The sequence below is a fragment of the Emydura macquarii genome, unplaced genomic scaffold, assembly GCF_026122565.2.
Source record: "Emydura macquarii macquarii isolate MOO-44397 ecotype Brisbane River unplaced genomic scaffold, CSIRO-AGI_Emac_v2 contig_629, whole genome shotgun sequence".
NCBI lineage: Eukaryota > Metazoa > Chordata > Testudines > Chelidae > Emydura > Emydura macquarii.
In genome coordinates, this window is record NW_027130766.1 from 6,786,115 (window position 1) to 6,792,527 (window position 6,413).

Here is a 6,413-nt window from a genome sequence, read left to right on the forward strand (position 1 = left end):
ACCTGTCCCCTGCTACAGAAGGGGCACCTTTTAATTGGGACCAGCTGCAACATTCAAGATCTTGCTGTGGATTCTGACTACCCCTGAGCTGGGTGGGGCATCTGGCTCCACGGATTTTGGGGCCAATCTCTGGTTAAACTGGAAAAGTGAGACTCGAAAGTGACTCACACTGTTTCCCTCCCTGCGTTCCCCCGGTTGGTATCCTCCTGTCATCATGCGTCTTATACCTAGATCTTTGGAGTAGGGAGGGGCTTTTGGTTCTGTGATTGTACAGCGCCTAGCACAATGGGGCCTTGGTTGATGACTGCGGCTCATAGGTGCTATCACAAAACAAATAATATTAAGCAAACTACACAAAACGACACACACAGTAGTATTCAAACCACAATGGGGAGGGGGAGAGTCAAAGGTTCTGCCCCAAGAAAGAAACACCCAACATTATCACTGTTTAGCCACAGCTGATCCAGACTATCCAAACTTCTGATGTCCAGAGATCTGGGCTGCAGATCTCTCCAGATCATCCTCTCTCATGAGGATGCTGCTATATGCTGCTTCCAGGCGGGTGAGCAAAGTTTTGCTCAGGCTGTTTCAGGATTTTCTCCCCTAGACCTGGAACCTCAAAAGAAGCATGAAAATATAATTAAATCCCTTTCTGTGCCTGGTGGGGAGGAAGAATGTTTGAATTGGGGGGTGAAGGTTCAGGCTGATTCTTACATTACTGGAACTGACGCACCCAAAACAAGCTCTTGAAACCAAAACCTTGGCTGCAAATGTCTGAGGGAAAGGCCTAACCAAGAAAGCCGTAGGGGGATTTGCCCAGAGCTGCTCCCTCTTGGCAAATATTTAACAGCAATGAAAATATCTGGAAGCTGATCCAAGCTTCCCTGTAATGCTCTTTTCTCACACTCCACGTGCTGTGCTGACTGACAGAGCCATGAACCTTTCATCCATCCCCTTTTTTTACAATGGCAAAGCAGTAGGCCTGGAAGAGATGACTTTAAGCTGCCAGCTCCTGGACCAGCATTGGACCATGTCCTCCTTTTGAATGAAGGGAGAGAACTAACACCAGCCAACCCTGCAAAGAGCTGGCACTTCTAGTGTCCATAGTCTTGTTCTTCTTCACTGTTCATGGGCATAGACAATGAGGGTGATTAGACAAAGATGGGGTTTGTTTACTACAGCAGCACTTAGCTGTCTGAACTGAGATCAGCACCCCATTGTGCTAGGCACTGCACAGACAGAGAAAGAGAGACAGTCCCTGCCCCAAAGAGCTTCCAAACTAAGGAGACAGAAACACAATATTAACATCATCATGCCCATTTTACAAACAGGGATCTGAACTACAGAGAGATTAAGCAGCAGGTGCAATGTACAGTGTTTTCTACCTATCTATGGATGATGTTTTACCATCACCATCCTAAATGTAGGTTTAGTAAGAACAAGGTTTTAAAACATCAGTTCTTTGCTGAACAGAAATATTTCTATTATTGTTGTTAATTTCCAATTAAAAAAGCTTTTGGTTTGGATTTAAATATTTCCCTGATGTTTTTATAACCCAAAGGCTAGTGCTGCAAAGGAATGAACCTGAAGGTGAATCTGACTACAATCAAAATGAAACTGACCATGAGTTAAGTACCAAGCACAATAAGTGAAAGAAGCAGCTTTAGGTATGGAAAGTAAATTAGATTAACCAAATTTGTTTTTTAATACTCCAGAATGTTCATAATTACACAGATAATAATTTGTTCTACTAATATGATTAAAAAATACTCAGGACTATATAATGATTTTAATCTATAGCACTCAAAGAATTGTAAAATAGGCGGATAAATGGCAATATTTCCATTTTACAGATGGGGAAACGGGCACAGCATGGGGAAGTGACTTGTTTAAGGTTACACAATGAGACAGAAAAAGAGGAATAACATTTAAATCTCCTAAATCATAATCTGGTCTCTTATCCTCCAGACCACATTACCTCTCTCAGATTATTATTGACTGTGTCTTTTTACCAAATGTATTTATTACTCAGAAAGAGCTTTGCTTCAGTTTGTGGGGAGAAGCTTAGCAGAAGAGCTGGCTGAAATGTTTTTGCACAAAAAGTTCTTAATTGAAATAGAGCCTTTAAAAAAAAAAAAAAAAAGAAACATTTGCAAACAAAAAATTGGCCATTATCGAAAGTTTCCATTTATCATGGTATTTGAATTTATAGTTCTATCAACCCTGTTGTCACAACAACTTTTGTGATCATTACTGATGTTCGTTTACCAAAAACAGTCTTTGGTAAACAAAAAAAGTGAATATTGATTTAAAATTATTTTGATTAAGTTTTCAATAAAACTTTGATTTAAAATATCACAAAAATGGATCAACTTCAAATCCTGTGGAACATAAATAACTTTGGCACTTTTTGTTATTCCATTTTTTGGCCAGCTTTGTAAAACAGAGGGAAGTGGGAACCAGGATCGTGATGTTGTTTGAAAAAGTCCTCTCACCCCTAATGAAGAACTTCCTAAACCTTCTTTAAAAATTACTTTCCGGGCTTGGTTCACATTCTCTTTCCCCTTCCCCCTTTTCAGAAATCCCACCAAAGATCCTTAATATCCCACAAAGAACATGCTGAATCAGAGCATTAAGTGTGCTGTGAAAATTTAACACACCATCAAACTGCTCATAATAAAAGAGGGCCAAAGTCTACTTGTATAAGGATTTTGTATTAGCGTCCATTACCGCAGCATCAGGGTCCTACTAGTTAATCGGACTGGATTGTGAGTGAGAAACCACTGACTAAAGATGAGTCAGTTTCCAGTCGTCATCTTGTTCCCTACACACACACTGAGTTGCCTGAGAAAAATAAAGTGATGCAACAATTCTAATCAGTTCCTAAAAGGAAAATGATCAGTTTCTGACTGTGTGTGAGAGAGAGAGAGAGAGAGGGGGGGGGGGGGGAAGAGGCAGCATGATATGATAATGTTGCCAATCCACTGTGTTCTTGGAATTCCAGGGGAATTATTAAATTCTCTTCCCCAAAAGTCCCTGTTTCACTTTATATAAAATACCATGAAAACACCTGTCTTTGTATTAAAAAAGAAAAAGTGAATGTAGAAATGTAGCCCAATCAACAGTGTCCTTGAAACCAGGCTTTCTTTTTTTGTATTTCACGTTAACCTGAAGATGAGGAGACAGAGTGATGTCCTACCCACGTGGAAGTCACTGGGAGTTTTGCCATTTACTATAATATAAACGGGGCCAGAATTTCACCCTGCATTTCTTTTCTGTGCTGTGAAGCGTAAACAATGAAGACCAAGTTCTCCCAATCACTTTTTCTCTGTTTGCATTTGTCAGAATTCAGAACCTTCCTAGATTTTTGTCAATTAAATATGTTAAAAGTTCCTTATGGAAAAAGCTCTGTCAAATTTACTAGTGAGGAAACCTCTAGGCTGCTACAGAAATGTAGTTAGGTTCTGAAGAAACTGCTTTCCAGACCTACAGAATTTAATAGAGAATGGTCTTTGGACTTCTTGAACCATTCTATTGAATTTCACAGCAGGGAGAGTTATTAAATTCTCTAGCACGGTTTAAAAGAGATCTATAGACAGGCTTCAGTATTCTATTACATTCTATAGGGTTTTCCCTGTCAGGATTAAAGCAGGGTGCCTTACCTTTTATCTAGCTATTTGTAACATTACAATCAATGTAGTTTCTACAGGCTAGATCTAATTAGGGTCCTAACTTCCATTGAGTTGGGCGTAGGTCATTAAATGTCTCTAATGTGCCATGCCCATTACTATGGTGCTACATAGCAAGCAAAGGACTGATAAAACTACAGCTCCCATGATTCTCCTCGCCTATCCATGTTGTACTAAGAAAAATCCCTCCATGTGACATCTGAGAACAAGGCTGTTGACAGCATAGAAAATGCTGTCTAAGTAGAAATATGATTTGCTCCTCTCACCAGGAAGGAAGGGGTTTGCGTGGTCAGAGCAGGGTGTTGTAATACAGGAACCTGGTGAATCGTTTACCTACTGGGTGTCGTAATGGCTGCATATTTCCTCTGCGCTATTGCAGGCAGCACTGTAATGGAAACATTCCTTTGTCCCCTGTGCGTCTAACACACTCAGACTAAAGGGACGAGATCCTCTGAACTCTGTAGATGCCTCATTCCCAAAGATTTCAATGGGTGTTAAGTGCCTAAATACCTCTGAGGAGCTGGGCCAGGGTCACTTCTTTGCCAGATGGGGCTTTTGAAATAAGTGGCTGCGTTGGGCCCCCCCTCTTTAATCTCTCCGCCTAATCATCTAGCAGAAACTGCTTGATCATGACTCAGAAGCATCGCCACCGGGCGAAGGCCCTTTAATCTAGCAGGTGAAGGTGTAAGATCCATTTGGCTGGATGCTAAAGGAAGGTACAATTATAGCATTGAAGACAAATTCAGACTGGCAACATTGAGAAGAACCAGCTACGGGGTTGTGGTAGATTGTCCATCACTTGGAATCTTTAAATCAAGTGGATGGCTCGCTCCAGCTGTGCCATAAAATATTGGGCTGGGCGTAGGAATCACTGAGTGAAATGCTCTGGCCTCTGTCATGCAGGAAATCAGATTGGATTATTTCTTACATGTTAATCTAATCTGTCTCAGGTACTTCCACAGCAGCCAGTATTGTGATATGCAGGAGCTATTTACATAGGAAAGATGGGTCTTTCCCATCAAGAAGACCCCATGGGTTGCCCCCTCACCCCACCCCCGAAGCACTCAGAACTTCTCCTCCAACCGTTGGCTCATGCAAAATTGGCTTGGATGAGGTTTGAGAGAAAAATCTCTTGCTCAAGATTTCTGTGGAGGAAGGAACAACCCCCACTGGCTGATTTCGTGGCATCATGCTTTCAGTGGACACTGAAAGGAGTCCTCAGGAGCAATGGTAGTCAGTGGGGTCTGGAGAGGGAGATGATATTTAGTCAGCAAGCTCTTTTGAGGCAGGAATCTTGTAATAGTAAATCTGGGGCAGTGGTGAGGAAATGAGGCTTCCTATCCATCTTGGCAGGACAATGTGCTAAGAGCACCTTGATCCTGTATAGTACTTTTCAGCAGTAGGTCTCAAAGGGCTTTCCAAAGCTGGTCAGGATCATTAGCCTCATTTTACAGATGGGGAAATTGAGGCCTGGAGAAGTGAAGTGACTTGTCCAAGGTCACTCAGCAGGCCAATGGCAGAACTGAGGATAGAACCCCCATCTCCTGAGTCCAGTCCAGTGTGCGGTCCAATTTTCAAAGTGCTGCAAAGAGTAACTAAGGCTTCAGGAGCCCAAGTAGGTTGTTTCCTGAAAAACAGCCTCTACCATCTCTTTGAAGCATCCTGCCGCCTTTCAGCTGAGAGGTAGGCCTGAGATTGTGACCGTGTCTAATGATTTAAAGCTCCCCCGGTGCTCTTTGTAATGATGTGGAACTGTCCTCATGCATAAACAGTGCAGCACACCCCAGAGGCAGCCACATTTCAGCAGCGAAGGATGTAGATACCGTTTGCAACCAGAAGTACCCATGACAGCATAATCTGCAGGTAGCCTGGTTTGAAGTGTTGTGTGATATATGATAGCCAGCAGGTGGCAGTGACACACCACTAGCCTAAATTCATCTTTCCCTCCCCAGAGAGAACACAAATTGGCCAATGCTCCCAGGGGCTCCAACACAACACAAACTAAACCATGTGTCTTTATTGTGAGTGCACGTGCGCGCAAACACACATACGTACACAGTGTAGTGCTCTGGCCGGACAATACCATTTCCTTAACAGAAAGGGGTGGAAGGGAAAGATGGTTTTGCCATTAAACAAAGGAACAAATGGAAGGATCAAATTTTGCACCCGCCAACTGTGTCAAGGTCCCTTTAAATTTCTCAACAGTGTGGCAATAGGCAGGGCAGAGCAACCAGATGGTTACTTGTGGTCAGATCACTTGTGCAGTACTGTTTCCATTTTCAGATTAGATAAAGGAAAGGGGTAAACAGATGTTTGAAAATTCACTGCAGCTGCAGACAAGTGTCAGCAAAAAATACCCACACATGGGCACGGGAAGTGAATGCAGTTGCACAGTAATTATCATCTCCTGCTTCCTGATGTATATCTCAAAGGCCAGAGGACCCTCAAAACCTTTGAGGCTCTGTGTCAAAGTCAAACACAGAAGGACTGGGAATAGAAGCCAGGAGTCCTGACTCCCAGTCCCTATGCTCACCATCTGACCATCAGCCTCTCCCAGTGGGAGGATGAGAACCCAGGAGTCCTGATGATACAAATGAGGCTGAAGAAAAGCGATTAAAACATTTGATCATGTATCCCCAGAAGAAACAGCCAGAATTCCAGAATCCCAGCCACCTCCCCACAGAACCTTCAAGGGCCAGTATGCAGAGCAATTTTACAAAATAG

The 6,413-nt window shown here is 42.7% G+C and overlaps 1 long non-coding RNA gene across 1 annotated transcript; it reads left to right on the forward strand.

Annotated features, from left to right (window-relative positions):
• Nucleotides 1–90: 90 nt before the first annotated feature.
• Nucleotides 91–3,309, forward strand: LOC137148275 (uncharacterized). Its single transcript, XR_010918493.1, has 3 exons — nucleotides 91–194; nucleotides 1,562–1,667; nucleotides 3,175–3,309. It is a non-coding gene; the product is annotated as an uncharacterized lncRNA (long non-coding RNA).
• The last annotated feature ends 3,104 nt before the right edge of the window (nucleotides 3,310–6,413 follow it).